The following is an 18,290-nucleotide window of genomic DNA, read 5'->3' on the forward strand; positions in this document are numbered from 1 at the left end:
AGGTATAGATCCTACACATAAGAATTAATTCTTTAGGAGGCTTTCTTAACTATGGGATTCTGTTGCATACAAAGGAAACAAAAGAACATATCACCAGAGCTCCTACAGGTGAGTAGGAGTGAGAAGTCTCTAGTGATCTTTATATGGTGTTAAACTCACATACCATCTCCTTGAACAGAAATATGTGCTTCTCTATGTTTATATACATTCAAATGCCAATATAAATATATACTCACTCACAAATATAAATTTGCTGTCTTTGATATCCTAAAACGACCACAGTCACATGCATATAAACCACTCTGAAAATCTGGACCCAGCCAAACAGGTTGTACCTTTGAATAAATATAGCTGTTGCCACCTTCAGCCCACATGGTGTGTTTGCTTAACATGAACTATCTGATACTGATGGCTGACACTTTTGACTGGCATGTGCAGTTCTTCTTACTGTGCAACTTTCATTGTCCACAAAACATTTTTCCTTCTGTTTTTCTGGGAATTTACCTTCCCTTGGACCACTGTGTTGTTTCTACATTAGCACCCAGGGCTCAGTCATTTTTAATACTTGATCGATCAAGCTCAACTAAATGAGAATAATTGTGGCCAAAAGGCCCAGGAAGTGTGGGGAGAGTTTTCTGCTGTTTTGGTTTTTTTTTGGGGGGGGGTGGGGAGTTGATACTAATACAGCTCCCATAGATCAGGTAGCTCGGTGTCTTCCTAGGAGGCTATACAAATGTCACTACAAAAACATTTAGGTTTTAGAGGTGATGACCTGCTGGTTCTCATCCATGTTATTAAATCACCACAAAATTCCACATACCGTCCATAGCAACAGAAATTTGTGCGTTGTATTCAGAGAAGTTTCAATAGAAGTCTAGGATACTAAGAGTGTTAATATGGCTGGAAAGAACAGAAAATCAACAAATAGAACCTTAATTAAGTATGGGGGTCTTCTCGCTTTATTCAACAGGAGTCCAGACCGCACAGTCTAGAGTTGATGAGGCAGCTCAGTGATGCTATCAGGAAACCAAGCTCATTTCACCGTTCTACGGCACTGTCTTTCTTTCTCATGGCTGTGAGACGGCTGCAGCCGGGAGTCAGTTCTGTGACTAGGTGGCAAAGAGAAGCACAGAGGAGTAAAGCTCCAAAGGAACAGGTCAGCCAAGTCAGTTAGGCTTTCCCAGAAGTTCCAACTGGCTACTTTCACTTATGTGTCAGTGCCAGAACTTCCATCACATGGCTATCCCTTCACTGGAAGGGACCACTCACTGGAGAGGAGAATTGTGGATGGGAGTTCAGTCATCCCACCATACTCCGACAGCCTCACTAATGATCGGTCCACAGGGTCGCAGTCAAAAGACATCTGTGGAGCACATTGCTTACTATAATGTCTGCCCCGGTATTGTGACATCTCTTGAGAGACTCAAGGACTTTCCAGGAGATGACACTGGGGATATCCTATCCTGTCAGCTGGCAAGGGGAGAAAGCAATCTAGGATAGATGTGCCTCACTTGAGAAAATATACAACACAGTAACAAGATTTGATCTCATAAATAATTAAACTTAACTTTTAGTAGGGAAATTCCCCAAATGCTTTCAAAATACACTTTAATTTTAAAAAATGTGTGTATAATCTTCCTGGAATAAATCTGTTGCATAAAGCAAGATAAACCTGTACTTTAAAAAGATTCATTTTAGGGGCGCCTGGGTGGCTCAGTCAGTTAAGCGTCTGACTTCAGCTCAGGTCACGATCTCGCGGTCCGTGAGTTCGAGCCCCGCGTCGGGCTCTGGGCTGATGGCTCAGAGCCTGGAGCCTGCTACCGATTCTGTGTCTCCCTTTCTCTCTGACACCCCCCCCCCCCCCCCCGTTCATGCTCTGTCTCTCTCTGTCTCAAAAATAAATAAACATTAAAAAAAAAGATTTATTTTACTTTTAAAGCATGTATATAAAATCTTGGTAAGTCAGTCACATGCTTTATTTTTCCTCATCAGTGCAACCTTTCTTAGATCTTCAAAAATGTGTTCCAGGTAGGCTGAGAAGTTTCCTTTACAAGTTCTGTCTTGTTGATTGGGAACGTGGATGAATGTTTTCTAAGTCCTGAAACTAACATTGCATACCGGAGATTGACACATGATGGGAGGGAGCATAATTTTATATCTAAAAACACGATAAGCACCAAACCAATGAGGAAATGTTACGCTTTGCTATGAGCCCTATGCTCAGCAGATAAACATTTGAGTGAAATCTTTTGCAGAAGGCACCTGACTAACTTCATACAGCCATGCACCAGACGTTTGACCTATGACATGTTACTGTGAGATGACTCCCCAGCAGAGAATTCGTAGACTTGGGAACTTCCGGTTACCACATTGCACATGCCTGCCTTTTCCTGAGTTCCAGGGCCTGCCCTTCCCTTATCTAAAACCTATGTTGTCATTCACGTACTCAAGACTTACTCAAGCTCTTGATTTTTTTTTTTTTAAATCAGTGAGCAATCTTTATATTTCAAAAATAGAAGCATGTTGACTTCATTTATTTAAACTCTTCAATGGCTCCCCATTGCTTTGAGGATTAAAAAGAAATGTTAACATGGCCTATAGGGGCCCTCATGATCTTGCTTCCACCTGTTTCTTAGACCTTCAGCTTAATACTCTCCTACCTCTCTGGATTTTAAGGTCAAGCACACTAAACTACATATAATTGTTCAAATGTACTTTTTAAAATTTTTTTTAAATGTTTATTCATTTTTGAGAAAGACAGAAAGACAGAGCATGAGCAGGGGAAGGGCAGAGAGAGGAGATGCAGAATCTGAAGCAGGCTCCAGGCTCTGAGCTGTCAGCACAGAACCTGATGTGGGGCTTGAACCCATGAACCATGACGTCATGACCTGAGCTGAAGTTAGAAGCTTAACAGACTGAGCCACCCAGGCGCCCCTGAATGTGTAATCCTTGCCTCTGGCTCTTTGGTCATGCTGTTTAACTTACTTACTCATCCTGTCTAATCAGGGTTAGAGTGCATCCTTATTATTATTATTCGAATATTTCCTTATTATCTATTCTCCACTTTTCCATGTACTTGTCTATTACCTCCAAAAGACATTAAAGTCTCCAGGGTGGAAGGGAGTATGTCTGTTTTCTTAACTCTCCTCAATACTTTGCAGATAATTAGCACTTAACTATTTGCTGAAAATATTTGTTGAATAGTGGTATGAAAGAATGAATGAATCAGAATTCTCCTTACTGTCATCCCAGATAAACTCTCAGTAATACTGATTCAGCAAAATTTTGTACCCTAAGCCAAAAGGCTTTGCAAATTTTTGTTAATTAGGAGATAAGTAAATATCTTTGATCTCTGTTATTAAACTATCATCCTTAAAGCAATCCCTGGAAAATTACATCTTTTACCTGAAGTAGCTCATTACTTATGGAGAAAAGTAAATATGTTATTGTGAGGTTTCAGTTTAAAAGGCAAAGGAATTTTATTTATTTATTTTTTTTTTTAATTTTTTTTTCAACGTTTATTTATTTTTGGGACAGAGAGAGACAGAGCATGAACGGGGGAGGGGCAGAGAGAGAGGGAGACACAGAATCGGAAACAGGCTCCAGGCTCCGAGCCATCAGCCCAGAGCCCGACGCGGGGCTCGAACTCACGGACCGCGAGATCGTGACCTGGCTGAAGTCGGACGCTTAACCGACTGCGCCACCCAGGCGCCCCAAGGCAAAGGAATTTTAGATGAATTCAATGTTTTTGTTAAATTCTCATGTAAGTGAGAAGCTTCAGAAGCTTAGCGAGGCTGAGGCTTACCTTCTCATTGTCAAGGTACTGGGGCAACTGAACTCAAATATCCTGTCTGTGTTGTTAATGCTGAGCACGAGAGATTGTCTACCACTTTTCCATTTTTTTCCTCTTGTCAAAATCTTCTCTAGCTGTAATGCACTGATTTTTTCTCTTTTTTGGTAAATGGGATATTAGCCAGAAGTTTTATATTCGAATGGAGGATATAATGGATTTTGATATGCACTAAACCTGTGTTATCTTTGAGATAGGAGATCAAGGAACCCAGAGGGGTTAGGGTTGGTGGTAGCTGATGATATGAAGCTAAATAATCATGATCTTGAAGTTCAATCTCAAGTCTAAAAATTTCCAAAGAGTCATATATAAGTACAGACTTTCAGAGTTACTCTTTGTTCTTAGTTCAGGTTGCTCTAACAGAATACCACAGACTGAGTTGCTTAAATAACTGACATTTTTCTCACAATTCCGGAGGTTGAGAAATCCCAGATCAAGGTGTCGGTAGATTCACTGTCTGATAAGAACACACATGGGGCGCCTGGATGGCTCAGTCTGTTGAGCATCTGACTTTGGCTCAGGTCACGATCTCGTGGTCTATGAGTTCGAGCCCCACGCCAAGCTCTGTGCTGACAGCTCAGAGCCTGGAGCCTGCTTCGGATTCATTGTCTCCTCCTCTCTCTGCCCTTCCCTCACTCATTCTCTCTCTCTCTCTCTCTCTCTCTCTCTCTCTCTCTCTCTCTCTCTCTCAGAAATAAACATTAAAAAAAAAAAAGAAGAAGAAGAACACACACACAGCTGCCTTCTCTCTGTGACCTCACCTGGAGCCTTCTTGAGCCTCTTTTATAAGGGCACTAATTCCATTCAGAAGGGCTCTGTCCTCGTGATCTAATCACCTCCCATAGGCCCCAACTCCTAACACTATTTAGAGGTTAAGATTTCTACATGATTCCTGAGGGAGACACAAACATTCAGACCATAGCACTCTTGTAGATTCAGAAGGTCTGAGAAGGTGATATTGTAGTCTTAACAAGCACTCCAGGAAGTTCTAAGAAGGTAGTGGATCATACTGAGAAACACTTAAGGTTAGCTGGTGAAAGCACTCAGTTAGAAAATGTGAACTGGTGGGGGTGCCTGGGTGGTGCATTGAGTTAAGTGTCAGACTCTTGATCTTGTCTGAGGTCATAATCTCGTGCTTCGCGAGTTTGAGCCCCACATGGGGCTCTGTGCTGACAGAACCTGCTTCAGATTCTGTGTCTCCCGCTTTCTCTGCCCCTCCCCACTCTCTCTCTCTCTCTGTCTCTCTCTCTCTGTCTCTCAAAAATCAACATTAAAAAGGATTCAAAATAAAAAAAGAAAATGTGAACTGGCAGATAGATATTAGAGGCTCAACACCTGCAAAACCCTCTGGAACTGTTTCCATAGCACCAGGGAGCTGTTAGAAGGTTGGAGAAAACGGGCATCTAATCTTCCACCACCACCCACACATACACTTCAGCAGACCTCCAGAAAGCCACCAACACTGAGTTACTAATTTGCAGTTAATGGGAATTCCAAGCTTTGCTCCCATTTTGATGCCAGCCCCACCCCCCACCCCCCCAACTCCGACTAGGATCTGACATCTTTTGTTTAAGACTGGTCACTGGGGTCAGTTTTTCTCAGTCTAATCCTTACTCCCAATCTCTCTCTCTCCCCTCCTCACTCAAATGAAACCTTGCATTGTTTTTACTTTTTATTATAAAAGTGGTAAGTATATCCTCTTTGTAAATATATGTCACATAAGCACAAGTAGAAAATCAAAATCATCACAAACCAATCATCTCGCTGTATCTTTTTTAATTTAGAAAATTAGTTTTTATCCAGTCCTTCCTTTACATTAAGGAAGTTTTGGCCTTTCCTTTATAGTTGGCAATATCTCTGAGATGCATACAGTTATGAAGATATTTTTTGTGATATCAGAAAAGATAAACCAAAAAAATATAAAAAGAGATTCTTTTTGAAAAAATTACGTCTGGGTTTTAAAGAAACCTTATTTTTTTACATAAATTTCAGTATAGTTAGCATACAGTGTTAAATTAGTTTCATGTGTACAATTCTATTGCTCAGTGCTCATCAAGATACATGTACTCTGGATTCCCTTCACCTGTTTTACCCATCCCCCATCCCTTTCTTGTTACCATCTGTTTGTTCTCTATGATTAAGGGCCTGTGTATTGGTTTGTCTTTTTATTTTTCCTTTGTTCATTTGTTTTGTTTCTTAGATTCCACACAAGAGTGAAAGTATGTGGTATTTGTCTTTCTCTGACTGACTTGTTTCATTTAGCATTATACTCTTTAGATCCACCCACGTTGTTGCAAATGCAAGGTTTCATTTTTTATGGCTGAATAATACTCCATTTTGTGTATGTGTCTATATGCTTGCATGTGCATCCCCCACATATTCTTTATCCATTCATCTATAGATGGACACTTGGGCTGCTTTCAAAATTAAGTGATTATAAATAATGCTGCAGCAAGCATAGAGATGCACATATCCTTTTGAATTAGTGTTTTGTTTTTTTTTTTAATTTTTTTTGAGAGAGAGATAGCATGTGCGTGTGTGTGTGAGGGGCAGGGAAGGGGCAGAGGGAAGGGAGAAGGAGAGGGAGAAAGAGAATCTTAAACAGGCTCCACACCCAGTGCAGAGTCTGACATGGGGCTTGATCTCATGACTGTGAAATCGTGACTTGAGCTGAAATCAAGAGTCAGACGCTTAACCGGCGGAGCCACCCAGATACCCCTCGAATTGGTGTTTTCATATTCTTTGGCCATATACCCAGTAGTGCAATTAGTGGGCCATATGGTAGTTCTGTTTTTAATTTGTTTTTCTATTTTTAATTTTTTGAGGAACCTCCATACTGTTTTCCACTGTGGCTGCACCAGTTTGCATTTTCACCAACAGTGCATGAGGGTTCCTTTATTCTCTCCATCCTTGTCAACACTTGGTGTTTCTTGTGTGTTTCATTTTAGCCACGTGACAGGTGTGAGGTAATATCTCATTGTGGTTTTGATTTGCATTTCCTTCATGATGTTTAATGTTGAGCATCTTTTCATGTATCTCTTGGTTATCTATCTTCTTTGGAGAAATGTCTGTTCATGTCTTCTGCCCAAAAAGAAACTTTACCTTTGAAGTGTTTATGTTTCTATTTTATGATGACTTCCTAAAATTGGGATCAGTCTATAGTGCATGTAGTGTTTTTACTTGGCTAAAAATTTAAAACTTCATATCAACTCACTTAAGCCTTGCAGTAAAAGGCCTAATTGTTTTTAGTGGAAATCAACAGTTGTTATAGTAGGGGTGTGTGTGTGTGTGTGTGTGTGTGTGTTTTAAATTCACTTAGTTCCTTTTTTAGTTTAAAAGTTGTGGGGCACCTGGGTAGCTCACTTGAGCTTCTGACTCTTGTTATCATCTCAGATCGTGATCCCATGGTCATTGGATCGAGCCCTGTGTTGGGCTTCATGCTGAGTATGGAGCCTGCTTTAGATTCTCTCTCTCCCTCTGCCCCTCTCCCCACTCATGCTCTCTCTTTCTCTAAAAAAAGAAAAAAAAATGTATTTTATTCATGTCCATTTGCCTTTTTTTAGAATAAAGTTCTGATTTCCACAAAACAATTAGGCTTTGCTTTTTACTATGTGCACTTAGGGAAACATACATTAGAAAGTCACTTGTGTCCTACTTGTGTTCCTGCTGACTCAGGAAGAAAATGGAAAACCTATTTCCTTGTCCTTGTCAGGAATTATTATCTTTCTTTCCCAACTTGGACCTAAAACCAGTTTGCCTGTGAAGCAAAATTAATGTGCTTGTAGAAAATCAAATTTTGTCTCTGGTTCAGGAGTAATCCTGGTAAATTCTTGAAGAAACAGCCTTTGCTTTTGTATATTCAAATTTAGGTTTGCGAGAGGAAATCCTAAAAGAACAAAACACACCTTCTTTATTATGAAAGATTACATAAATTCATCTCAAATGCCAAGCTACTTTTATTTTTTATTTTTTGTTTTTTTAAATGTTTATTTATTTTTGAGAGAGAGAGAGAGAGAAACAGAGAAACAGAGTGTGAGCAGGGGAGGAACAGAGAGAGAGGGAGACATAGAATCCAAAGTAGGCTCCAAGCTCTCAACTGTCAGTACAGAGCCCGATGCGGGGCTTGAACTCACAAACCGTGAGATCATGACCTGAGCCAAAGTTGTATGCTTAACCGACTGAGCCACCCAGGAGCCCCTCAAGTGTCAAGCTACTTTTAGATCTGTCTTAATTCAAGACCCTACCATGGTAAGGGAGGTACCTTATAATCTTCCATCTATGGACTATCTCAACTTATTTCGCAAGAGGTACTATCAGAGATTCAGAGGTTCTGGAATTTCTTAGTAACTCAGATTTATAATTATTCCCTAAATAAGAGTACTTTTAGAAATTAAGCTTTTTTAACCATAGTCTAGGTACTTTCATGCTCATTCCTCTTGAATGACATTTATGAATATGCCAACGGTTGTCCTGACATGAAAGTTTACTGAAAGAAGCAGAATTATTGCTTGGATGCACACTTACAGGCACATTCTGAGAGGATATCTTAGGGTACTGAATTTTCCAAGAGCAAAATTGGCACCACCTGGTAAATTTAAGCATTGGAGATAGTTCTTGCTCTGGCCACTTCTGTCTGCTTTATACACCTTTTCCCAGAGTGCTTCACTCACTCCCTCATTCCCTTAAAGCTCATTCCCTTAAAGCCTGTTGCCCAAGTTCACCTCAGTGTGCCTACACTGGCTCTCCTATTTTAAATTCTGATCGATTCCTTACTCCGCACCTTAGTTTCCCTTTACAGTGCTTTACTATTTCCTCTTTCTGTAGTGTTTATAATCTTCTAACATACCATATCATTGATTGCCTGTCTCCAGACTTGCAAGCTCCATGAGAGTAGGCCTTGATGTCTGTTTTGCCCACTGATGTATTCCCAGAGTCTAGAATTGCACTTGGCACGCAGTAGGTGCTCAATTAATACCCCCTAAATGAATAATTAGGAGTTCCAATTGGAACTGAAAAAGAATATATAAAATTAATTTTTCTTCTTTTTGTTTGTTTATCTATTCATCTATTTATTTATCTATCTATCTATTTATTTATTTATTTACTTACTTATTTATTTATTTATTTTAGAGAAAGAGAGAGCATGAGAGTGGGGAGAGGGTCAGAGGGAGAGCAAGAGAATCCCAAGCAGGCTCCACGCGCAGCACAGAGCCAAATGCAGGGCTCAGTCCAATAACCTGGGATCATGACCTGGGCCAAAATCAAGAGTCAGACACTCAAGCAACTGAGCCACCCCAGAGCTCTGAAAATTAATTTTTTTACGTGGCTACTCATGTTGTCAAAATATACAACTTTCCTTAGTTGGGGCAGCCAGGGAGACATGAGTTTTCGGTGAACGTAGGCCATATAAATTTCAGTGAATATATGACATAAATTGTTGATTCAGTCAATTTACCCCCAGAATTCATCAGTTTAACAAGAAAAAAGAATCATCATTTTGGTGTCAATTAGGTAATGCTTTTGTTTTATCATATATAGTTATGGATAAAAATTCTTGACCATGCTGCCAATGTCAGACCAGGCTGCCTTCACCTATGTGTCGTTATACCTGTGCCACATTTTGAGTGACAATTTCATATACTGAGACACTTCAAAAGGACATAGCCAAAGAGTATGCAACTGGGAGAAAGATTTAACTCTAAAAATAGAGGTTAGATTTTTAGCATTACTTGCTACTCTTGTGATTAAATCTTTTCCTGTTGGAGCTCCTTCATACTGAGAACTGCCACACAGAACTCTCTGCCCCGCGGCTGTGTAGGTGAGTGAAGTTCAGTGCTGCTGAAAAGCTGGGTTTAGTTCTTGCTGCCCACCCACTGCCCCAAACAGCCAGTAGGAGCCTAATGAAGATACTGAGAAGAGGAATCTTCCAAAGCACTTTCATAATCTCAGCCCCTTTTGACTTCTACTTAAATTCCCTTGGCAGGTCTCTTTTCTTGTGAAGGTCTAAGGAAAATCCTGGGCAATAGGCAGTACAAGACATTGACCCAAGATCGTTAGCTTATTGTCAGCCAAAGCAAAAGGTGCAGTTCAGGTCAAATAACTCATGATCGGTCAGTTCACCAATGCCAGATGTGTGGAACTGAAGGCAGATTCTTGGCCAGTGGCTGGTCTGGAATAATCAGATAGTACCATATTTCTGTCCTGTATCCATGTGTATCCTTTGAATGTCTGCTGACATCAGAAAGTTATGTCACTTTCACAAATCTATATTAGATCAAACCTTCACCCTGTGGCCACGTTTGCTTTCCCCCTGTGCACTCCAAGGCAGGGCAACGATTTCCCAACACCTCATCTCCACTCACCTAGCTGCGTGGCCAACCTCATCTCACTCAGACTTGCTGCGGTCAACATTTTTTATTGTCAAAACACTGTGAGTTGCGAAAAGAATGACCAATGTACAACATTAACGTCATAACATTCCATGGACCTTTTAGCTGCAGCATAAATCAGCCAAATGGTTTAATTCTATTCCTTTCTTTGCTGCCACCCTAGTAATTAAATGACTATAAAAGGGATCTTTTTTTTTTCTTCCTCCTTAAATAGGTCAGGAAAAAAAAGGGTATCTACCCATAACAGTTTTATTTTCATTTTATTTTAGAAATCTCTAATTTAGAAGACTCATTTACAGCCACTTCTTAAATGGTTACTGTTCCTAAATAGACTGCTGTTAGGTGGGCCAGTACTGAGGTGGGCTCGGTTCAAAAGTTACCTGCATGTGCCATCTAAGAAACCTGTCCTGCATCCTGTCTACAAATTTTTATGAGAATAAAGTGTTTAAATGATTGTTCCTCGGTGTTACTGCTCTCCATATTCCAGCTGTGACATCAAAATGAGTTGTTTTTATAAAAGCTCTTGTTTACCTACAAACGTGGATTGTGCTCTTTTGTTTATTGTTTTTTAAAGTACTCACACAGGGTCAGCTTCAACTTCAAGGACTGCTGGTGTAGAATAACTAAATAGAATTTGAAATGCCTTTAGCCACAAAGACCCAACCAGCCTGATTTTGCATTTGATTCTAATCTTATAATGTCTTTTTTTTTCTTGATAATAATCAATAGCATTAGGTACTAATGCATTGATTACTTATAATGCATTAGACCTGCCAAGTCCGGTATTTTGATGATTTACAATAAGCCTGAGAAAAACAAATGTTATTTTCCTTTTTTTTTTTTTTTTTTTTTTTTTTTTTTTTGGTGAGGACATTGAGGCAGATAAAATGTAAAGTAATTTACTCAAGATCAAGATCACAGAGGCGCCTGGGTGGCTCAGTCGGTTAAGCCTCGGACTCTGGATTTCGGCTCAGGTCATGATCTCATGATTCATGACTTTGAGCCCCGCGTCGGGATCTGCGCTGACAGCAGAGACTGCTTGGGATTCTCTGTCTTCCTCTTTGTCTCTCTCTCTATCAAAAATAAATAAATAAACTTAAAAAAAAAAAAAAAAAAGATCAAGATCACAGAACCAGTATGTGGCAGCCAGGATTGAAACCCATGGCTTGGTGACTCCGATAGGTGTGATGGCGAGTGACTTCTATAGCATCTTCCAATAAGACTGCAGAAGTATGTGGAATAAAATTTGTGTAATTTTACATAATATACATGTAACCACCACCAAATGGTTTGTGTGTTTGTTAGCATTTTGTTCTTTTTATTTTTTATTTATTTATTTATTTATTTATTTATTTATTTATTTATTTATTTATTTATTTTTAGCGTTTTATTTATTTTTGAGACAGAGAGAGACAGAGCATGAACGGGGGAGGGGCAGAGAGAGAGGGAGACACAGAATCGGAAGCAGGCTCCGGGCTCTGAGCCATCAGCCCAGAGCCCGACGCGGGGCTCGAACTCACGGACCGCGAGATCGTGACCTGAGCTGAAGTCGGCCGCTTAACCGACTGAGCCACCCAGGCACCCCGTATTTTGTTCTTTTTAGCAATAAGAACATATTTTTTATTATTTAGTTTTATTTATAAAATCTTCATTTTGATTATTTTTTTATGTTTATTTTTGAGAGAGAGACAGAGTGTGAGTGGGGGAGGGGCAGTCAGAGAGGTGGTCACAGAATCCCAAGCAGGCTCCAGGCTCTGCTCTGTCAGCACAGAGCCCGACACAAGGCTCAAACTCACAAACCGCGAGTCGGACGCTTAACCAACTGATTTGTGATTGTTACCTTCCCATCAGCAAGACCTGAGTCACTGTATCCTCTCCTGAATCAGGTATTATCACTGTCTTCTTGCCTATGGATAGACATCAAATGGTATCTTAGAATTTTCTTTGATTATAGAACGATCCTGATCAAAACAAATATGTTTTACTTAGAATTGTAAAAGTATAGATGTTTTGTTGTCATTATTTTGATTTCAGCTCTTCACAGAATTTGTCTTGAAATATGTCAGTGAATGAAGATTCTATTCATGACAGATGAGGGTACAGTTATCAGGTGGAAAGTCATGCTATCATGGCGCCAGTCTCATTTCATACCTGTCTATTCTATCTTTTGCTTGCTTTATGCAAACGGTTCTATTGAAAAAGCAATACATCAGCATGGCCAGCAAGAACGAAAGAAATTGGATAGTGTGCTGTCCAACATTCCTGAACAGTGCTTGATACAGTGTGCTTCTCCAAGAGCAGCATGCCTCAGTAGAAACCTAATCATGTTTCCCAATTTTTTTAAGCCAGTAGAATTGAATTCAGATTAATTTGTAGGATTCTTTCAGCTTTCAAAGGAAAAAAGAGGGCTCCTGGATGGCTCAGTCAGTGAAGCGTACAAATCTTGATCTTGGCTTAGGTCTTGATCTCACAGTTCCTGAGTTCAAGCCCCACTTTGGGCTTTGCCCTGACAGCATGAAGCCTGCTTGGGATTCTCTCTCTCTCTCTCTCTCTCTCTCTCTCTCTCTCTGCCCCTTCCCCTTGTGTTTCCTCTTTCTCTTAAAATAAATGAGTTTTAAAAATCTTTTTAAAAAGATAAGAGACATTATATACATTAAGTGCATGGTTCCAAGAACAGTGCCTAGGGTATAGTGAGTATTCAGTTTAAAAAATTATTTGTAGGGCGCCTGGGTGGCTTGGTCGGTTAAGCATCCAGCTTTGGCTCAGGTCATGATCTCGCACTCCATGAGTTTGACCCCCACATCCAGCCCTGTGCCAACAGCTCAGAGCCTGGAGCCTGCTTCAGATTCCGTGTCTCCCTCTCTCTCTGACCCTCCCCCACTCATGCTCTGTCTCTCACTCTCAAAAATGAATAAATGTTAAAAAACACTTTTTTTAAGTTACTATTTGATCAAATTGAAACCTATTCTATTTTACTGGTCTAGAGCAATGCACAGTTGTGCATTCCAAGGCAGCCTTTAACTTTGGGTCTGTTATGGACCAGTAAGTTCCTGTAGCAGAGATTTGTGTAGATAGATAGCTGCAACCAGTGGGTGTTCAGTAAATACTTTTAATTGTCGTTGTAGCCCGCAGGCATCTAGTATTTCTCAACTTGGTTCAAAAATGCTTTGGATTAAAGGATGTGTCTCAAGTAAACACAGGTCAATCCTTTTTCTTTTTTTTTCTTTTTTTAAACTCATTTCCTTCTTTTTAAAAAAAATTTTTTTTAACGTTTATTTATTTTTGAGACAGAGAGAGACAGAGCATGAATGGGGGAGGGTCAGAGAAAGAGGGAGACATAGAATCCGAAACAGGCTCCAGGCTCTGAGCAGTCAGCACAGAGCCTGATGCGGGGCTTGAACTCACCAACTGCGAGATCATGACCTGAGCCGAAGTCGGATGCTTAAACAACTGAGCCACCCAGGCGCCCCCTCATTTCCTTCTTTTAGTGGGAAACCTTTCTGGGTCAGCATGGCTGAGTAAAAACTATTCTTTCAATATTCTCAAATTTGTTGCTTAGGAAATCAGTCTTGACAAATAAGAAAAGTAGAAAGAGAATAGTAAAAACAAAGGCTGGGGTTTACTATTTAGAGTGACTGCTCTCTATTGACAGCATATGCATGTGGCCACCAGCAGTCTGAAGGACACAGTCCCTTCTAATGCACATCCCAAAGGGAATGCTCTTGGCAATACGGGAAGCCCATTAACCTTCAGGCTTTCAAAGAATCCATGAGTCAGATGCACTCTCTTTTCTCCCTAAGCATTTTCACCTTCTTCTGAAACTGACTGAAGAAAAGGGTCCTGTGGACCTTGTTACCTCGAGAATCTCCTTCATCAGAACCCATGTTTGATAAATCCCAGCTGTGCCTTAGCTGTGTCCCAGGGCTCCTCTGACAAACAAGTAAAAAAGAAATTATTTGTCTCACAACCTAGTAGTAAAAAGAAACTTGTACAAATAAAACAATTCCTCTTTCACTCTAAAGAAAGGGAAGCTATGCTCTTACTTTTTTGAGGTTTCGAATAGATCTTGAGACTTTTAGTATCACCTGTTTTCCCCCCAAATCTTTTTTATCATTTTTCTCTAGCTTTGAACCTTTGAATGAACAGGGGAAGGTGGGGGGGGGGGGGGTGGAGGAGAAGAAGCGAAGTGAAAGTCTTTGTGAGAAATGATGTAAACACATGTAAAGATAAAAGGCTCCTAAACCAGCTTTGGACACTATCTGGCAGGCTTCACCCCGGTCCCCCCCGTAGAAACGGATGACGTGAACATTAGAGAGCAGCTTCCTGTTTCACTTGTTCAGCTTTGTACATAATCATCAGAGGAGAATCAGCGTCTCCCAAGATGGCAGAAATGTTGGGGAGCAGAGGCCTGAGAGGAGCTAAAAAATAGGTAATAATTTGTTGTAAGATTTAGAAAACAGTGCCACTGATTTTGTTTGTCACATTTGGCATGCTTTATCCAATGAGCATACCTATTTTCCATATATAATCCTGAGAGAAAATAGAGCTTTTCCCACTCTTAATTTTAAAAAGTTTATGCCAGGGGCGCCTGGGTGGCGCAGTCGGTTAAGCGTCCGACTTCAGCCAGGTCACGATCTCGCGGTCCGTGAGTTCGAGCCCCGCGTCGGGCTCTGGGCTGATGGCTCAGAGCCTGGAGCCTGTTTCCGATTCGGTGTCTCCCTCTCTCTCTGCCCCTCCCCCGCTCATGCTCTGTCTCTCTCTGTCCCAAAAATAAATAAACGTTGAAAAAAAAAAATTAAAAAAAAAAAAAAGTTTATGCCATAGAAACCTTTATTGTTATCACCTTGTCACGCTTAATGATTTAGTAGAGAGTGGGTAAGAATGTATAAGAATTACGTAACAGTTATAAGTTCTGATGGTCTAATGTATTTTTACATCATTGCCCCACCTGGAGCTAAGTTAGGAATAAACTTAACTATCGTGGAATGATCTTATATTGTAGAATGGGTTAGTAAAGAGATGACTGGAAAGAACTGAAATTCTACTTCAAGAAGAATTTGAACTCTGTGTGTGGGGTAGGAGGTTGTCTTGGCAATGCCTAACCTTCGTTTCAGATTATTCCTTTCTCTTGGAGAGGTACTATGACCTTCATGACAAGGAAGCATTGCAACAAATGTAGAGTTTGTAAGAACTGATCATTCAAGTCTTTACCAGGCTGGTGTTTCCACTGTAGGTAGAAGTGAACCTAATTCTAGAATCAAGAGGGAAAAATTGACCCAAATTAGTTGTTTTGTCTTGTCTCCCATTCTAAATTGAACTGCTGATTTGAAATGAGAAGTTTACTCTGTGCTTGGAATCAGTTTGAAGCAATTCAGCCTGCGTGTATCTGAAGCATAAGTGACATCATCCCATCCAGTAAATGTGGTTTTTGAAGCTGTATCACATTTCAACACACATTCTCTCGAGTTTTATGATTTCTTAATATCTTTCTTTATATTTCTCTTGTCCAGAGTTCCTCAACCTTAGCACTATTGACATTTAGCACTGGGTAACCCTTTGCTGTGGAGAGCTGTCCTACACAGCATCCAGGGCCTCTACATATTAGATCCCAGTAGCCAACCTCCATCTAGTTGTGAAAACCAAAAATGATTCCAGACATTGCCAAACGTCATCTGAGGGGTAAAATCATTGTCCCCATGTATACCACTGGTATAGATGAAAGAAAGAAAGAAAGAAAGAAAGAAAGAAAGAAAGAAAGAAAGAAGAGAGAGAGAGAGAGAGAGAGAGAGAGAGAAAGAAAGAAAGAAAGAAAGAAAGAAAGAAAGAAAGAAAGAAAGAAAGAAAGAAAAGAAGTCCATAGATTGAGCCCTGGGAACCCTTCAAAGTTTAAAGATTGGGAAGGTGAAGAAAGAACTAGCAAAAGAGGATGAAAAAGAACCAGATGGTGACGTTGGGGAAGAAATAAGGGGAAATAGTGTCCCAAAACCAAGTGAAGAAGGTGTTACAGAAAAGGAGCTAACGTCTGTATCAAATGCTGCTGCTCCTTAGCCACCTGAGATGAAGACTCATCCTGAGATAAAGGCTTAACAATAAAAGTGATAAAGCATAGAACAACGGAATTGCCACAAAGAGGAAAATGTACTGGATGTAACCTGTAACATACATTTTCAGATTAAAATGCAGACGATAGCCACAAGCCAAACATTTGTTGTCACAAAAGAGTGTAAAATGACAATTAGAACTTGTCACGGTGGGGATAAATTAAACAAACTAGTCGTTTCTAACAAATTGTGTATGTTACTAGAAATCCCAAGCTCTGTTGCCTACTCCGTTGTAAGGTATACGCTAAATCGTAGGTTACTACTAAGAGTTCAAGTACTGATATTTGGGAGTTTGTATACACATGAGTGGCTTCAGGACAATCCGAAACAATGTGACTCTCAGCCCCTTGCATTCTAAAGTGCTTTCTTGACGTAGAGGGAAGAGGCTGGCTTTGGATGTAACAAATCAAGAATAGAGAATAAAGGTTTGCCCTGTACTAGCACTTTCTATGAGTTGCAGCAGAAAAATGGCTTTAGATATTATTATTTAGGTTAATCCCTGTGGTAACGTGAATAATACTCCCCCAAAGATGTCCGTGTTTTAATTTAATCCCTGGAATTTGTGAATATGTTTTTTATCTTGTACAGCAAAAGAGACTGCAGATGTGATTAGGTTAAGGAATTGGAGATGAGATTATTCTGGACTATCTGGGTTGGCCCAGTGTAATCACGTGAAGTCCTTAAAATTAGAGATCCTTTCTTTCCAGGGCGTGGGCCTGGATTAGCCCTTGGACCCAAAGTAATCACAAGAATTTTTAAGACTTAAAGATCAGAGTCAGAGACTGTGATAAGGTGATAACAGCAGAGTCAGAGTAGGTGGTGTGACCATGGAAACAGAGGTCTCAACAATGCATTTTGAATACGGAGAAAGCCAAGGAATGCAGGTGGCCTCTGGATGCTGGAAAAGGCAAGAAAACAGATTGCCCCCTAGAACCTCTAGAAGGAATGCAACCTGGATACACCTTGAGTTTAGTCCCACACCTTGACTTATTCCAGACTCCTGACCTCTGGAACTATAAAGTAATTACGTTTTTAAGCCATTAAATTTGTGGGAATTTGTTGCAGCAGCAATAGGAAAGCAATACAATCCAATTCAGAAAGCAAACTACCTCGTTACCAAAGTTGTCAAAGCTAATGTCTACAGGCCTTATTTTACGTCACTGAAGGACCATTCAGATTTTGAAGGAGGAGTAGTGTGAATACCCCAATCAAAATCTTGCCAGCGGCATCTGGGTGGCTCAGTTAGTTAACTGGCTAGATCTCCGCTCAGGTCAAGATCTCATATTGTGAGTGATTCTTTGCAAGTTTGACCCCCGTCCCCTCCGCAGAGCTCTGCACTGACAATGTGGCTGACAGTGTGGATCCTGCTTGGGATTCTCTCTGTCTCTCTCTTTGCCCCTCTCCTGCTCGTGCATGCACACATGCGCTCGCTCACTCGCTCTCTCTCAAAATAAATAAACTTTAAAAAAATCTTGGGACACTTGGGTGGCTCAGTCAGTTGAGCATCTGACTTCCGCTTAGGTCATGATCTCACAGCTCATGAGTTCTAGCCCCGCGTTGGGCTCTGTGCTGACAGCTCAGAGCCTGGAACCGCTTTGGATTCTGTGTCTGCCTCTCTCTCTGCCCTCCCCCATTCAGACTCTGTCTCTCTCTCAAAAATGAATACACATTAAAAAAAATTTTTTTTTTTAATCTTGCCATATTATTTTCAAGAGCAAAAGAGAGTTATTTCTTTGGTAACTGAGTGATAGGTATCTCATGGGTGAAAAAGTCTGCCATTTCCACTACCTTGCTAATAATACATTTCTTCTTGTCATTGCCAGTTTTTTCTCAGGCTTAAATTTCTTATGTAAATCTTATTTTGGTGATAAAAAAGTATCTGAGCTATACCACGAAGTCTTTATCACTTCTGGGCTATTTTCTCCCTAATCTAGAAATAGCATTTGGGAC

General features: G+C 40.3%; 1 protein-coding gene across 4 annotated transcripts in view; it reads left to right on the plus strand.

Moving 5' to 3' along the window:
• Nucleotides 1-18,290, plus strand: part of ELOVL6 (ELOVL fatty acid elongase 6) — a 146,408-nt gene that overhangs the window by 64,204 nt on the left and 63,914 nt on the right. The window contains exon 2 of one of the 4 annotated variants that reach the window (XM_086704399.1): nucleotides 971-1,156. The exons of the other annotated variants lie outside the window; for them this stretch is intronic. The gene's annotated coding sequence lies outside the window, so the exon portion shown is untranslated. The remainder of the gene's footprint in view (nucleotides 1-970; nucleotides 1,157-18,290) is intronic. 4 annotated transcript variants of the gene reach the window in all.

Source organism: Puma concolor, chromosome B1, assembly GCF_028749965.1.
Source record: "Puma concolor isolate L17-30 chromosome B1, mPumCon1.1.hap2, whole genome shotgun sequence".
Classification (NCBI taxonomy): domain Eukaryota; kingdom Metazoa; phylum Chordata; class Mammalia; order Carnivora; family Felidae; genus Puma; species Puma concolor.